Here is a 17,783-nt window from a genome sequence, read left to right as displayed (position 1 = left end):
GGTTACATGGAGTGGCAAATCTGAAATCCGCAATCAGGCTGGCGACCCAGGGAAGCGCTGGGTGGCAGTCCGAACTGGAAGGTCGTCGGGAGACAGAATTCCTTGTTTGGGGGTGGGAGGAGGACCCATCTTTTTCTCTTAAGGCTGTCAACTGCATGAGGGTAATTATGGAGGGTAATTTGCTTTACTCAGATCTACTTTAAGTGTTTAACCTCATCTAAAAATACCTCCACTGTGACATCTATCTCAGTGTTTCACCAAGTATCTGGGTACCATGACCCAGCTAAGCCGACACATAAAATTAACCATCACGCTCTCCTTGCGAGAGAGGTGACATTTGGATGGTTCTCCGCCACAGGAAAAGCCCCTAGAATGCATAAACATTTCACTCTCTGCCATCAGATTAAAAGCAAGATATTCGGGGCGCCTGGGTGGCTCAGTGGGCTAAAGCCTCTGCCTTCGGCTCAGGTCATGATCCCAGGGTCCTAGGATCAAGCCCCACATCAGGCTCTCTACTCAGCAGGGAGCCTGCTTCCCCCTCTCTCTCTGCCTGCCTCTCTGCCTACTTGTGATCTCTATCTGTCAAATGAATAAATAAAATCTTAAAAAAAAAAAACAAAAAAAGGCAGAATATTCACACGAGGCACCCACTTCTCTCGGGGTGAAATCGATACCCGAACACAACTGGTGAAGCAGATGCAGAAGACGACGGCGCAGGGACAGCAGGACAAGGCGGGGAATGAAAGCGCTCCAGTCCACAGAAGCGACGGGCCTCTTGAAGGAGGGCTGCGAACTCAGTGCCGGGCAGAGCCAGGCGTGTAACACAGAGGACTGACACAGACAGTGTCAGGAGTGCCTGGAGGGCACAGGGCATCCACGAGAGCTGCCCCCTGCTGCTCGCCGCGGAAGCCTCCACGTCCACCATCCTTGTCCACCATCCTTTCCGCACCGGCCCCAGGAGGCAGCATGGCTCAGGGGCAGGGCCGCCGACCTCCACTGAGACAAGAGGGGGCCCCGGCTCCCAGCCCGACAACCCGTCAGCAGCCCAACCTGGAGTGAGTTCCCTACAACAACGCCCTAAGCCTCTGTTTCCCTGGCGGTGCAGAGTGATGGGGAATACTCAGAGAATCTAACGCTTCTTAAAGCAGGATGGCATGTGTACGTTATATATGACATGTAATAAAGATGATCTGTTAGTTTAACGTAGATCTTAGTTTCTTTCTTGGTTTTTAGGTACCCTCATTCGTTTATCACTTACTGGGCCCAAGGCACTGCTTTACAACTCACGGGGCCCTCACAACGACGCTGTGAGGCAGGCCCTTGTTTTATAGATGAAGCACAGAAAGGGTAAATATAGTCTGACCGGCAACAGGACACACCATGGAGAATTCTAGAAGACTGCCAAGAAATACAAAAGAGCCAGATTCATTATTAGATGCCACTGCCGATTCACTCCTCAAGCTAACATAAGCCTCTCTTCTTCCAACTAAACACGTGTTGCAAGTGGGGGTTATACCTGCTGCTGTCCCCTGAGTCCCACACAGCCCCTAACTTCCTGCCTGCCCTTCACCCCCGCCACTCCAAGGAGCTGCTCTCTCACAGGTGCTGAGGGCTTGGGGGCTCAGCGGGTGCGGGTCCCTCCCGGTCCTTTCCTCCTGAGCCTTGTGTCAGTGGGGCCCTGCCGCACACCTCCATCCTCAGCACGGACCGGACCTTCTTAGGTCTTCCAGGACTCAACTTTTTGAAATCGCCTCCCTGACCTCCTCCCACCCCTAAACTCCTCTCAGAGGTCGCCCTGGGTCCTACTCACTTGGTCTTGGTGCCCCTGCTTTTCTTCACTTGCTAACGCTGTCACACAGTACACGGAAATCCCATTTTCAGGGCACACCTCAGTGCCCAGCCTCTGCGCCCTCCTCAACAGGTAGGGCCTGACCTCTGCACGGACCCTCTCTGCTCCAAGTCCGGCCAACAACCTTGTGACCCCCACCTCCACGTGAAAACCCCCTCATCTCCCACAGCAGCCTCCACCCTCCGCTTCACCCACCTGCTCTCACGACCTTGTTTGTTCTCTGATCACCCCCTGAACTGCTTCACTTGTGCATTAAGAAATCTGGACATCCAGGTCTCAATTACCGTGGTCACCCACTACTCGGGATACTCAGGATAACCAAACCTAACAATTCCAAACCCCAAGTCTGACCCTCCCACTGTGTCATCTCGTTAAGTACCAGCAATAGGTCAGCTGTCCGTCAGAAACCCTCATGTTGGGGCGCCTGGGTGGCTCAGTCAGTGAAGTGTCCGACTCTTGATTTGGGCTCAGGTCCTGATCTAATGGGTCATGCGAGCCCCACGTCAGGCTCCCCTGTCAGCAGTCGTCGGTTTGAGATCCTCTCCCTCTATGCCTCCCCCAACTTGGCGCACTCTCACTCTCTAATAAATAAACAGATCTTTAAAAAAACAAACCTGTATGTTGACTTTTATGCCTCTCCCTCATCTTCCAAATCCCCAAATCCCAACACATCGACCATCCTTAAATATCACCCAGCCTCTCTCTACACCGATTGCTAACATTTCTCACCCAGACTCCTCTCCCCAACGGTTTCCTAACCTGTTTCCCTGCTTCCAGTACTTCCTTCCCTACAATCTCTTCTCCCGCAAACAAAACAGTCATTTATTTATTTATTTATTTACTTACTTACTTGTTTATTTTTATTTTACATAATCTCTACCCCCAACGTGGGGCACAAACTCACCACCCCAAAATCAAGAGTTATATGCTTTTCTGACTGAGCCAGCCAGATACCCCAACATGGTCTTTCTAAATAGGAGTTCTAACCATGTCACCCCAGGGCTTAAAATTAACCAACAGTTCCCCACTCTCCTCAGACAGTAACAGGTTGGGGAGCGGGGTGCTTGGGTGGCTCCGTCGGTTAAGTATCTTGATTTTGGCTCAGGTCACGATCTCAGTCATGGGATCAAGCCCCATGTCAGGCTCTGCACTCCGTGTGGAGTCTGCTTGAGATTCTCTCCCTTTGCCCCTCCCTCCTTAAAATAAACAAGTAACATCTTAAGAAAGAAAGAAAGAAAGAAAGAAAGAAAGAAAGAAAGAAAGAAAGAAAGAAAGAAAGAAAGAAAGAAAGAAAGAAAGAAAGAAAAGAAAGAAAGAAAGAAAGAAAGAAAGAAAGAAAGAAAGAAAGAAAGAAAGAAAGAAAAGAAAGAAAGAAAGAAAGAAAGAAAAAGAAAGAAAGGAAGGAAGGAAGGAACTGGATTCGTTAGCACAGTTTCTGGGGCATTTCCCGATCTAGTGACTGCTGCCTCTCTAGCCTTACCTGATGCACTTTTATCTCTTTCCAGTCACCTATGTCCATTCTTCAAATGTGCTGTGATTCTCTCTTACCTCCGGGTCTGGTACATTCTATTTCCACTACCTCGAATACACCTTTTTTTGCTTTATCCTGGCACCCACCCCTGGGTGTCATGTTAAGTACTACAACCTCTTCAGAGACCTTCTGTGTCCCCAGACTCGGTTATGTCCCCTGGGTGGCTTTCCTATAGCAAATGTGCCCCTCCCCCTGCGTGGCACTCAACCCCCAGGGTGCCGTCTTCGTCCCTGGCCTGCAGCTCTGTGAATCAAGACTGAGGCTCGCTCCCTCCCCACCGTACTCCTCTGCCATGGAGCGCTGGTCCGAAGGACACTCAGCAAGTATTTACTGAATAAACACACGGTTGATTCTTAAACTCTGCTCCTCCTGACTTGGTCCCCGAGATTCAGTGCCGCGTCTCCAGTCACCAGACGTCTCACCTGCGCTTCAGCTGGGTGTGTACAAAGTAACAGAGAGAGAGATCACCTTCTCTCTCGTCTGCTGTCTCCCAAACCGAGTTGAGCGGAGAGAACATGAGCGTGGAAGTCAGGGACGCCTGCCATGCCCTGCTCTATACCCTGCAGCTGTACACCTTTAGACAGATCGTTGTCCGAGCCCTGGGTTTCTCGTCTCTGCAACAAAGACAGCAGTGCCAATGGTTCAGCACGAGGACACGACTGAATGAGAGAACGCAGGTGAAATGCCTGGCAAAGGGCAGAGACGTCATAAATGGCCCCTGTGCTCCAAAATACGAAATCGGGGGCACCTTGTGGCTCAGTCGTTCAGCGTCTGCCTTCGGCTCAGGCCATGATCCCAGGGTCCCGACTCAGCAGGAGGCTTGCTTCTCCCTCGCTCACTCCCTGTTTGTATTCCCTCTCTTTCAAATAAATAAAATCTTTAAAAAAAAAAATTAAAATGTGTTTTGCTTCCATCCTTCCTCCCCACCAGCCGACCGTGGTCATTTGGGCAGTTCTTAAATCTAGTTTTCTCCATTCCAACTGTCCCCCGTCACCTGGGCCCTCTTCCCCTCCTTCCTGGACTGTCTCACCAGCTCGCGAGGCTTCACGCTCTGATTCTCTCACTGGCCGACCGCCCCACGCGCAGGACACCCGATGAGGCTTCCTCCAGGAAGAGTTCCCACTGTCATTCTCATGACCAGAACTCTACCACTGCTCCCTGGTGGCTTAGGATTGAGTTTAAATCATTTAGTCGTCTGGCATGCACGGCCTTCCCGGATCTGGCCTCAACAGACCTTGGCCGCCTTATCTTCTCATTAGTCACTTTTGCACACACGGTTGCCCGGCAACAACAAATCAGTTACTGCCCACTCTGTCCACTGGAATTTCACATCCCTCTCTCTGCCTTTGCTCAGCTTCCCTTGGATGTAGACACTCTCTCTCCAAGTCCTCAAGTCCAATGCTACCCTTCTGTCAACATCCAGCTCAAATGCTCCTTAACCTGTAAAGGATTTCTTGGTCATCCTGGTCACAACAAAGCTTTCTTTTCTTCAAATGTGTGGTTTGCTCTTTCTGTATCAGCACATTTATCTCTCTCTCTACATTCATTCTGTCCCCTGTGCACAGAACCTTTGTAGAAGCTCTTTGAGGGCAGCCTCTGGCCATCCCCACGTGGCCAGGTACAGAAAAGCACCCAGGAAATGGGGTCTGGGTGAGCGCAGCTGGGGAGCACTAGCATCTGTGGTCTACAGCCCATCAGCCCCCTTGATCAGCTCCCAGAACCGTGCCTGGCATAGAGTGACACTCCAGAGGAGACTGTTAAATGAACTGATCCACAGGGAGATTGACAATTGTCTACAGGAGAGGAATACTGTCCCCACGGCATACAACATGAGAGAAGACGTGAAGCCTTTTCTCTCCCACCATGCTTAGAAATGCCAGCAAGCTTCATGCCCCCCACGAGCTTTACGGCCAATTCTTAGCAGTAACTATGACGTGTCACACTTTGATACATGAGTATTTCAGATGTACCGGCTTTTAACATGTAAATAAGAACCATTCTTCAAAATAGTCTCCTTTGGAGAAAAAAGTTATTCTAACAATGTCAAAAAGTTTTTTTAGGGGCACCCGGGTGGCTCAGTGGGTTAAGCCTCTGCCTTCGGCTCAGGTCATGATCTCAGGGTTCTGGGATAGAGCTCCGCATCAGGCTTTCTGCTCAGCAGGGAGCCTGCTTCCTCCTCTCTCTCTGCCTGCCTCTCTGCCTGCTTGTGCTCCCTTTCTCTCTGTCCAAAAAAAAAAAAAAAAAAAAGTTTTTTTAGACCCCCCTTTTATGTAGGTACAACTTTTTTGAGGGGTGAGGGGCAGAGAGAGAGAACCTGAACCAGGCTCCATGCCCAGCTCGGAGCCCAAAGCGGGGCTTGAACTCATGACCCTGACCACGATCTGAGCTGAAATCAAGGGTCAGATACTTAAGTGACTGAGCCACCCAGGTACCCCAGACATCTCTTTTTTCTTAACCAAAAGAAACTGTGGCTATATGGGTGCCTGGGTGGCTCAGTCAGTTAAGTGTCCAACTCTTGACTCTGGGCTCAGGTCATGATCTCAGCGTCATGAGACTGAACCCTATGCTGGGCTCCACGCTGGGTTCTGAGTTGCCTCACACTGTTGCCCCCTCCCTCTCTCTCCCCCCTGCTCCTCCCCCTGCTCACGCTTTCTCTCTCTCAAATAAATAAATAAACAAAATCTTTAAAAAAAAAAAAAAAAGATGTCTATTACAGAAGGAACACCTTTTCTCATAAGGCTTTCAACTGGCTGAGAATTTATTTCAGAAATAAATTCCAATCTCCTCCTCCTCCAAATAGAAAAGGTTTTTTTTCAGGGCTTTCATTTTCAGAATTCTATTATGTAAGCCCCTTTATAAGTCATATGTACAACAATTCTCATTTTTCCATCACATTTTATTGTAAACCGCCCCCCAGCCCCTGGCCCTGGGCCCTAGCAACACTGTGTGGGTCTCTGCTAGGGTACCTGTCTGGATGTACTGTTACCTCTGTACAGGTCATTGATCCGGCCACTGTGTCCTCCTGGAGGGCCTGGCCCCCGGCATGCTCACTTTGGAATCTGCAGTCCTTCGAACTGGAAGATAACAGGTGCCTCACTAAATGTTTATATGAATCAATGACTCAGGTCAGTTATTTGATTTTAAGTCTGTTCATCAGACCTAATTACTGGCTCCTTCCTATCCTCAGAGGACAGAGAATTTCTACCCCAGGGGGTAATAAATTAAAAAACAACAGCAACAACAACAAAAAAACAAAGGATGGAAGGCTCTTAAGGCGATAGCAAACAAAAACTTGTAAGTGTGTCTTTGGCAAAGAGGGCACTGCCGCGCTAGCAGCTTAAATCCTTCCCAGCTGACGGGATACTTAAAGAAGGCAAAAGTCAATGGCATGTCTGTGTGTCCTTTGCTATGTGCCTTAAAATTTTAATCACATTACTTCAGAGTCACACTTTATAGATGCGTTCCATTCAGTTCGTTTATTTAGTTCCCCTGAAATAAGTAAAAGACAGGTAGAACCAAGTAAGTTTTTTTTTTTTTAAGATTTTATTTATTTATATGTCAGACACAGATCACAAGTAGGCAGAGAGGCAGGCAGAGAGAGAAGGAGAAGCAGGCTCCCCGCTGAGCAGAGAGCCCGATGCAGGGCTCGATCCCAGGACACCGGGATCATGACCTGAGCCAAAGGCAGAGGCTTTAACCCACTGAGCCACCCAGGCGCCCCAGAACCAAGTAAGTTTTAAATCCTATCTTAGAAACGACAGTTACTGAAGCACCTTGCCGAGTATCTAAAATTGTTACATGAAGACGACAAAAAGACCTGCCTGTTCAGCATGGCACACCCTTTAGTGACTAGGAAACGGTCTACTTTTCATTATCCTCCAATTACCCAGACTGACATCAGTGTCTCCAGAACCTACACACTGCTCTCTCTGGTCTCCACAACATAAGCACATCCACAAGAAAGCTCACTCAAGTTGATGGCAATGGGGCAGGGGAACTTCAAATAAAATTACAGATATGACTCTCTCATTTGGGCTTTCCAAACACTGAGGGCTTAACAGACATCACATTTCCTTGTCACAGAAGGTACTAACACCCAGAATATTCTGGAAAGTCCAAATCTACTGCTTGGGGAGTACTGCTTAGGTACATAAAAACTGAAAATGGAAACAACCAAAGATGCTGGGATTTTTTAGTTATAATACAGCTTTTTTTTTTTTTTTTAAGATTTTATTTATTTTGACAGACAGAGATCACAAGTAGCTGGAGAGGCAGGTGGGGTGGGAGGGAGGCGGGGGAAAGCAGGCTCCCCATTGAGCAGAGAACCCGACATTGGGCTTGATCCCAGGACCCTGGGATCATGACCTGAGCCAAAAGCAGAGGCTTTAACCCACTGAGCCACCCAGGTGCCCCTATAATAAAGCTTTTATCAAAGACAAAACATTATTTCATAGTCTCTTAAATATTTCTGAAAGCAGCACATATTCCTTCCTTTAAAGAGGTAGAAACTGAGGCAAGAAAGCTCAATCAGTTAGTTAGAGCACTTGACATTTCAAAAGCAATGAAAAGCCATGACCCCAAATTAAATTCTCCAATAAGCTAGTCTTATGAAAAAGGGGCTAAAAGGCTTATTGCCTAATGAAAGGATAGACAATGTGAGCTGTTTCAGCGACCGGTCCAGTAAGCCTTGGTAAGCACTGAGTAATACGGGCATGGGTGAGTACCCTTGCCCACGGTTTCCCCTGCGATGACATGTGTGTATCACAGTTAATAGGTAGTCTTGATTTTGGTAAGAACAGCATTTCTGGACGTCCCCACTGGCTAGCTACATGCTGCCATCTTCTGATTATGCCCAGTGGAGTGTAAAAATTTTTTCATAAAAAAGTTAAATCAATACAACTAAAAATCCCTACTTTTCCTGTCAGTAGTGTCTTCAGGAACAAGAGGAGTAAAGACACCAACACAGAGATTACCAACACTCTCAGACATAATCCGAGCAGAATTCTAAATGGATAAGCACATGTTATAAACTTTTTTTTTTTCCCTGCAAGTGCCTTGCATGCTTATGTTACTATTCATTCTCAGATAGATCATCAATGACCTTCTGGGTCACTGACTAGGGAGAAAGCTGACTATGAACAAGAGTGGGAGAAAAAATACGGGGGGGGGGGTGCTTCCTTCCACTCCAGGCCCCCTACTGCCTTGAATGAAAGAAGACAGATGGCAGCCACCTTCCCCTTTAATTAGGAGGGGCAGCTCAGAAGGGGACAGCCCTGTTCACTTGGCACCATCTTTTAACAAACCGTTTCGATGGTAATGCTCTGCTCATTCACCCTTGTTTCAAACGTTCTCAATCTTTAATTTACAAACCAAATCTCAGTAAATTTAATTGTGATTAAACTATAGCTCTGAGCACCATACTGTTACATAAAGAAGGTATTTAAAGAAGTTTGCTGAATTAATAATTCGTAGACATTCATTTAAGGAGCCTGGAATGTTTTAAATGAAGAACAGACACCCCAAGCCCTACCACCACCACTCTGAGATAAAAATGTGAGCTTCCCAGGGCAGAGAAGCCCAATTTAAATTCACAGTATTCCAGTATTCACAGCAGATTTAGAAATTTCTGTTTCCGGTGCCACACCACAGTTCCACTGCCTCCTTCTACCTTCTAGGTGTTACTGTTCGAGTTGAGAAAAGTCAAGAGAACTCTATGGTAAAAACAGTCCACTTCAGGAGGAAGGATAACCTAGTTGCAAATCGTAAACTACTCTGCATTTCCATTCATGGGGCAGTTTCAAAACCACAGAAGTTGGGATTAAAATGGCACTGAGTCATGCAACCGCTCTGAAGCTAGGAGCAGGTAAAACGCAAACAAACAAAAATGGAAGACGGGGGTCAAGTGTCAAAATTAGGCTTGCTGTCCTGAAGTCCTCTGCAGAGGTGATGATGCCTCTGAATTATTTTCTGAAAGCTCCACATTTTCTATAAATCTGTAAGTCTAAAGCCCCAAATTGTCTATAAATTCCATGACCCTTTCTAACATGAAGAAAAACTTCAGCTTCTGTTGACAGGTTTAGGTCTTTGTACACTGTTATCCCATTCTTATGAGAAGTCTGGTTTTTTGTTTGTTTTGTCTTGTTTTTCCAACATCATCAATAATTTATATTCCTCAGCCCCTTTCCATTTCTTGACAGGTTTTTAAATTCCAGCCTCTTGTCCAGGCACCATTCCCACCCAGTGCCTGTAGTTCCCACAGCGGGGGACTCTCTGTTTTCACACACGTCTCAGACACCCACCCCTTCTGCTTCCCAACACAAATAAGGACAGTGAGCTGGGGCTATTTTGGTAGATGTGCTCCTGGCTGCACCACGGAAAAAGCTTTGCCTGTGTCATTGTCATTTAATTAGTGGCAAAGTTCTCAGACTGTTAAAAAAAAAAAAAAAAAGAGCTTTTTGTTTTCTGATAATAAATTTCAATCTCTTGCTATCTCTAACAAGCAAGCCGGCAGGGCGCTAGATACAGGAAGAAGGACAGAAAAGATAAAAGAAGCAATTAGCTATTTAACAAACTTCATATCCTACTTCCCAATGAAGGGGGAAAACACCCTGGCGTTTGCCAGATACGGAGTGTCTAATATAATGTTAGCAAGAGAAAACATGTAGGAGCGATTGGCTAACAAAGAAACAAACAAAACTTACTTTGTTTCCCGGCACAGCACAGTGAGCAGGTCCGGAATGAGATGAGGGCAATTCCTTCCTCGAGGCCCCTGCTTTCACTTTGAAAGCTGTGTTTATGCTCACGTCCAGATCTGCTGAGGCGCTCCGTGATGCCTGCACTTCGCAGGACGCCCCAAGTTCACAGTTCATCTCCGAAGCCCCGAGGACCAGGAGTCCCCGGGACAGATGGCAGCAACCTCTGGGCACCACGTGGCATCACAGTCGTTATTAGCAAACACTCGCCCGGGACGCCCACTTGTTACCTCAGGAACCAGGCCACCAGCAGATAACTGCTCAGATGCATGTCCGGAGTCGCCGGCCTCTAGCAAGGCTCAGGTTCACGGTTGGAAAAGGCACGGAGAGGAGAACCACGAAGTCAGCAGGATTCTGCGCCGTTAACTTTCTGGTTCGTAACATGCCTGTCTGAAGAAGAGTGAAAGGTACACAATTACGAGGAATATTTTACTAGTGACTGTGATTGGCAGTTACTGTGCACTGGGTCATCTCTTGCTCCCTGAAACTGCCTTTAAAAATCCCTCCAACAGGATTATGTTCATTTCCTCTGTGAAAACTACAGAAAACCAATAGAAAATAAAAATGGGGAAAGTATAATTCTGCTTAAAAATGTGACCCTTACTTAATCTCATCTGCTTAATTTTTTAAAGCCCCAGAAGTAAAACAAACAGAAAGCATATAAATTCGGTTTGTTTTGAAAAATTACCTCATCCACGTACTGTCCTGCTCGTAAAAACAAACCTCCTTCCAGCAAAATGGGACACTTTGACCTTGTTTACTGCAGTGTTTTGAAACCACCCGACACGTAACTCCTGACATCACCGGACACGCATTAGCACCTTTACTGCTGCTGGCTGCACATCGGCTACCCCAATGGTCTTCTATCACCCCTGGTTGAACAGATTTTCCCCAGAACAGTCAGGATACTGGCCTTAGCCTTAAACCCCCGAACTCACGTGAGATCTTTTGCAAGTGTCCTTCCTTGGTCACTTTTATAAGCCTACAAAAGCATCGGACTACCTGATACCTTTGAAAGTTCCAGCATCCAGGACCTAGCACGGATCATTCTTTTTCTGACCCTCTGCCTACCCAAGAGAAGAGCTTCCTTTCTCACCAATCACCATACTGGCAAGAACTTCTGCCCCACGGTTTTATGAAGAGAAGATCCTGACCTACTTTCTCCCCCAGAGAAGATTCCCACAAACTTTCCTAAAGGATAATTTATTTTACTATATTTTAGACCTTCAAAGAGCATTGCATTTTAAATTTTGACAAAGTCATATTATCCCATTTCTAAAAATAAAAAATTATGGAATATGCTTTGGTGTTGTATCTGAGTGTTGCATTTCTAAAGAAGTAATTTCCTCCTGTAAGTCTGACACATTCCCTTCCATGTTCCCCAACTCTCATTCTAGGTACATCCGAATCAAACCAAAGGATAGTTGTAATCCCTGAAGCAAGTCACCATTAAATTTTGGGGGACCATCTCCTACAATCCACCTCTTTAAATAAAATGAAATTCTGGCCCTACAAGAGCAGTACAATTTGACAGAAAAGTAACCAAACCCCCAAGTTTAACCTATCTGAAAGCAATCGATTGCGTTCTTGTTCTTTTCCTGAAACAACTTAACAAAACACCAAGTCCTCAAACAGTAGTCCCCAAACAATAAGGAACATGAAAGATACATATGTGAGCAATTATGGCCCTTGTTTGTCAGAGAAAAGCAGGAAAGAAAAACATCCAGAGTTAATGAAATTAATTAACTCTAGCGAAAGGACTACTTAAAAAGCCCCTCCGAATGTCATGCTGTTACTATGACCACTTCAAAACTGCTTTGAGAAAACGTGAAGGATTTTAAGATCCATGATAAAACAAGTGTCATCCGGCCTGCGAGAAATTACTTTCATTTAAAGCAGGCAGCAGGAAGGCTAAATGGCCATTTATAATTCTGATATCAGATCATTTGTTACCTTCTGACAGATGCTGCACTCTTCATTCACATCATAAAAAGAGTAGTAAGTACAGGAACATCCCTCAGTCATCGGAACCATTTTGATTTCAGTCCTGCAACTCTACCACTCCCACGGTCTATCTAGTTGCTACATTATTTTTATAATGAAAGCAAAGTCTGATTCAATCTGAAAGGGAGGGGACAAAAAAAAAAAAATCCCTAACCGTCTCTTGTTTCCAAGTACAAATAGGCAGGCACACACTCACTCTGTTTTTTTTTCAAATGTCAGTAAGGAAACAGAAAAAGAAAACAGCATTTTTCCCCCTTAAAATTCCTGCTTTTAGGTATTTAGACTGATTTATGTTTTACGTAATCTTGATGGCTCAATCAGGAAGTAAAAATTTTAAGTGCGTGTGTTACAGACGGGAGGAATCATGTGACCCACAGCCAAGAAAATTACGCAGTAGACAGCATACTAAGAAAAATCAGCTTCTAAGAGGGTTTTAAAAAGACTGTCTTTAGGATTCATTGAGTCATGAATATATAATGGTTTTGAGAAATAATAATTTGTTTGGAAGCCTTGGAAATAAGCCCTCAGGACATTTTAAAAAATATTATGAGATCAAAGCAGTCCGGAGTTAAGAAGTGAAAGTTTAATTAATAAAGGAACAGTTTCTGTGAAGATCATATCCACCCAAGGTTTATTTTAAAGATTTTATTTATTTATTTATTTATGTATTTATTTGACAGAGAGAGAGATCACAAGTAGGCAGAGAGGCAGAGAGAGAGGTGGAAGCAGGCTCCCCGCTGAGCAGAGAGCCTGATGTGGGACTCGATCCCAGGACCCTGAGATCATGACCTGAGCCGAAGGCAGAGGCTTAACCCACTGAGCCACACAGGCGTCCCCCAAGGTTTATTTTAAAGGCGATTTTTCAGTGTTATTTGAAGATCATTCATACCTAATTGGAATCAAACAAAACATCAATTGCAGCTCCATATAAACACTTATGCTTTATTTAATGTAGGGTACTGTGCATTCCTGGAGCACAAGGAGAAAACTGCCTAGATTATCCGGCTCCTCCCAAGTTGTGTAGGTTTCATGTAGTCACCGTGTTTTATTACAGCAAATACACTCTCCAGAGGAAAATGTCAACACAGTGACATTTTCATCTGCGGATTCTAAACGCATAAAAGATCTTCATTAAATTGGATCTGAACTATCCTTATGTGTTAAATAAATTAAGCCACAGACATCAGACCATGTTCACCTGCTCTGGAAATGAAAAAGTGGGAGATGAATGTTACAACATTCATGACTGTAATGGACTGACCGATAGAGGACTTAACGATTATACAAAAATTACTTAAGACCTATTTTTTGCGCTTCTTCTCTAAAATAAGAGTAGAAAATTCTCTAAAATAGAGTAGCTTTGAAATAACTTTCAAATACAGTTATTTGAAATTGGCGTGGTTTGGCCTGTGGTTGTGTTTCTCAATGCAATTTCCGTTACTGATACAGTAACAAATAATTTATTAATATCCATAATAAACGACACGGTTGAAAGTACAAATTTGTACCTTCTAGACATTACTTGTATCACTTTAACGCTTCACAATTTTCAAAATGCTTTTTACACTTCTATTTCAGCTTTTTAGAAAAATGTATACCACAGCTCTGGGCAAGTGACAGGACAAGATCTGGGTACTTCTTGATCACTAGCTCATCTCTCTTTAATTCGTAAACATAAGTGGTAGCTAGGTAAAACAAGAAATTATTAGGAAAAACAAAAGTCTTCCAGAAGGGAAGCTTGAGGCAGATGAAGACAGTTAGGAAAAGTAAGAAGCACAAATTCTCCAAGGTTGGGTGTTAAATGACACGGGGATCGCCTTACTGAACCGGCTATCATACTGGCTGGCTGAATAAAGGAAAGATGAACTAGTTACCAAGAAATATCCCCCAATAGACTGACAGCATAGACTAGCTCTGTCACTTGCCTAGACCACAGCTTACGGAGAATAAACCTCAGGGAATATATATCTCACCTCCCTAATTCCCAATAAATGAAGAAATCAGAGAAGTTGAGAGACTTTCTTATGTGGCACAGACTGGCCACTGAAACTAGACCCAAGATTTCTGATTTTCCTAGGCTAGGGTTCTTTTTCACTGTGTGCTGCCTTCCACCTATAACGTGAGGCTCAAGTAAGTCTCCAATGAGCACAGACCTGGTTGCTTATCTTAGTGGTAGAGAACTGAAGTAGGGTCAAGACTTAGAGTGCCTCACTCTGGACCTCTCTCTGGACCTCACAGGCCCCGGACCGTTGTTACTGCTGCCATCTCAGTCTTCCACCAGACTGTGCTGAGCATTGTCCTTCCTGAGCTGGCACGAGACAGGGTAAATTCTGGGCTGAGGGGTAAAGCTCGGAAAGATGGTACCAGCCTCTCTTCCTGCAACCTCCCTTCCACACACATATCACAGTCTCCTCCTCTTTTTTCCAGTGGGAAAATCGAGAACTAAAATAAGAAAAAGCACTCGTTGGGTTCACTTCTCAGTTTCACTGGGATTTTGGACACACATGAATGAGAGAATATTCTAGAAAAACTAAAATTAGCTCCTACTTTATAACCTTCACCAAAATTAATTCTGTAAAGATTGAAAGAGTTCAATGTAAACAGGGGTGGGGGGGGGGGGTAGAGAAGGAAACACTTCTGAATTAGAGATAGGAAAGGAATTAATTTAAAAAAGAAATAAAAGGCTACAAAATTGGAATCAAGCGGACTATGTTCTCCTGTACATGTCCTGTATGTCCAAAAGCAGCTGAAGTGAAAGGTAAAGAAAAGAAGGAAATACCTTCAACAGGGTAGTAAACTTTGTATCATTTATCAATGCACAAGGTACAAGATATTAACACTAAGACTAGGCACTCCAAAGTATACAAGGCCAATTAACAAGAAAAAGTGTTGGATTTCACTAGCAAAAACCAAGATTTTTTAATTTTTTTTTTCAGCCACCAAATTCACAAAGATGAACAACAAAAAGAATAAGCTAGCGGACTGAGATGAGCCCATCAGTTCAGGAAACCAACAGTATCTTTTTATAAGCCTTAAAACTGTTCTGACTCATTAACAGGTCTATAAATACCACCTCAAGAAACAATCACAGATACACAGAAAGGTAACTGAACAAGGACATACTCACAGTGACCTAAAATTGCTACTAGGTATCTAAAAGTGGAGGGGAACATAAGACTAAGTGTTTAATGGAGAATACTTCATAACAAGATACAGTGTTAGGTGAAAATACGGGCTGTAAAGTTAAGGTGTGGGTACGATATCGGTGCTGGTGAGTAAGAAAGGAAAAGGGGAGGGGGAGGGATGCACAGAAATGGAGAGTACAAAAGCTCATCTCAAAAAGATACTGGAAAAGAGTAATTTAAAAAGCTGAAGAAGGGGGCGCCTGGGTGGCTCAGGTCATGCATGATTCCAGGGTCCTGGGACTGAACGCCACTGTCAGACTCCCTGCTCAGTGGGGAATCTGCTTCTCCTTCTCCCTCTGCCTCTCTCCTCACTTGCACTATCACTCTCTCAAATAAATAAATAACATCTAAAAAAAAAAAAAAAAAAGAAAAAGAGAAAAGAAAGAAACCTTGTTTTTATAACTGGGAAAAAGTTACTTAAACTAATAAACAGCCCATAAGTATTTTTCAGCCATATAAAAGAATTAAAATATTTGCAAAGACCTTTTAACAAGAGAATGCTTATACTTTATTTTTTCTAAAGATTTATTTATTTATTTGAGAGCAAGAAAGCATGTGCATGTGCTGGGGAGGGGCGCAGACAGACAGGGAGAGAGGACATCAAGCCGACTCCATGCTGAGCACTGAGCCAGATCCAAGAACCCTGAGCCAAAAGCAAGAGTCAGACATTTAACCAAGTGAGCCACCCAGGTGCCCAGAGAATGCTTATACTTTGTTAAGTGCAAAAAAGAAATACAAAACAATATGATCTTAAATATGCAAAAACTCACATTAAAAAAAAAACAAGAATATGCAACAAGAGGATAAAAAGGACTGCCTTTCAGTAGTGCTACCATATGTGATATTTTCTCCATACTTTCCATGTTTTCTACCATTATCATATAATGTTTCCATGACCATAAATATATCATAATTATAGGACTGACAGATCAAGAAGATGCTACTGTTAAAAGTTAAATTTCAAAAATACAAAAGATCTGTAGTCACCAAAATCTATCCTGTTACCTAAGGGATTTTCATCTTTTTCAAGTTAAGAACCGGTGGTACACCCTTCAGAAAACAGGCACTGGTGAGTGGGTACGAGGTGGGAACAAATCCTGCCTCGTAGCTGTCGAGCTGTTTTCTCCATGTAATAGCTCTGTGAGGGTCATACCAAAGCCTGAAGATGTCAGCAGCAAGACATTATTAGGAAAACAGTGAACAAGGTTGATGGGAGAGGGCCAGTAAGTGGCCCAAAGAGGAAGGCAGGAAAACAACAGAAACATCAAGACAGAAGGTTTAAAAAATCATTAGGTCCAAAATAATTCAAAGGGTCTTGAAGAGATACATGTATATCTATGTATCTATAGATTATTTAAATTATTCACATTTAAAAGGTGGAAGCAACCCCAGTGACCACTAACGAATGAATGGATAAACTAAACATGGCATATAAAATACAAAGGAATATTATTCAGCCCCCAAAAGTACAGAAATTCTGACACATGTCAACAAGGTCCAACCGTGAGGCCATTCTGCTAAGTGATACAAATCAGTCACAAAAAGACAAATACTGTATGAATCCAGTCCCATGAGGTACCTAGAGTGGTTAATCCCTAGAGACAGGGCTGGGAAGAGGGGAAAGGAGGAGCTGGTGTTTAATGCATACGGCGTTTCAGTCTCGCGAGATCAGAGGGCTCTGGAGATGGACGGTGGTGACAGCTGTTCAACAGTGTGCAGGTACTCAACGCCACCGACCTGTACACTTCTAAATGGTGAAGACTGTAAATTTTACATTGTCTTCTATACACACACACACACACTTGAAAGGAAGAAAGAAATCTCTAGAATGAGAAGTCCTGAAGAGGGCTTCTGATCTGGCATGTCAATAGTGCAGGTATCAAAGTAAAACAGATCTTATTTCTGATACCGGATTCTTTAAGCATAATTACAGAAGTCAGCTCAGCAACACAGAAGATCAAAACTGAAAATAAAAAGGGACATCGTGTGTAACTTTGAGAGAACATACCAGACCTCTCTGTGGTTTTTGAGGACCCTCTCATTACAGCCAGCTTGAAAAACTCCCCACAACTAGGAAAGAACCTGCCAGCCCAAGCAACACAATGACGTCGCCTCCTCAGCTAACAGGAAAGAACACAGCTGGGAGGGAAACTCTGAGTGTCCTAGAAATGTACTCCGCCCTTACTGCAAACCTGCTATCACAGAACTCAAGACTGGGCGGGGTGGGGGGTTGGACAAAGGCCCTCAGGTAAAGCTGCTCCAGAGACAAAGACACCCAGAGAGCTTGGCCAGGCTCACTCAGTAACCCTGGATTTCAAGACAAACCCTCGAGCACAGTTACGGTTTGTTTGTTACGTCTTTTTTTTTTTTAAGATCTATTTCTTCATTTGAGAGAGAGAGAGAGGAGCAGAGCAAGAGGGAGAAAGAATCCCAAGCAGACGCCACGTGGCATGTGGAGCCTG

At 44.3% G+C, this 17,783-nt stretch overlaps 1 long non-coding RNA gene across 8 annotated transcripts in view; it reads right to left on the bottom strand.

Annotated features, from left to right (window-relative positions):
* Window positions 1–17,783, bottom strand: part of LOC309845709 — a 215,932-nt gene that overhangs the window by 51,054 nt on the left and 147,095 nt on the right. For 5 of the 8 annotated variants that reach the window (XR_014301455.1, XR_014301456.1, XR_014301457.1 and 2 more), the window contains one exon: window positions 10,082–10,522. This is a non-coding gene — a long non-coding RNA (uncharacterized lncRNA). Of the gene's footprint in view, window positions 1–3,393; window positions 6,870–7,588; window positions 10,523–17,783 lie in introns of those variants that run through there. The other 3 variants (XR_014301460.1, XR_014301461.1, XR_014301462.1) reach the window with 3 other exon arrangements.

Source organism: Mustela nivalis (assembly GCF_964662115.1).
Source record: "Mustela nivalis genome assembly, chromosome: 12".
In the NCBI taxonomy this organism is placed as follows: Eukaryota; Metazoa; Chordata; class Mammalia; order Carnivora; family Mustelidae; genus Mustela; species Mustela nivalis.
The sequence above is the reverse complement of the archived record's forward strand: the minus strand, read 5'-3'. Positions and strand labels throughout refer to the sequence as shown.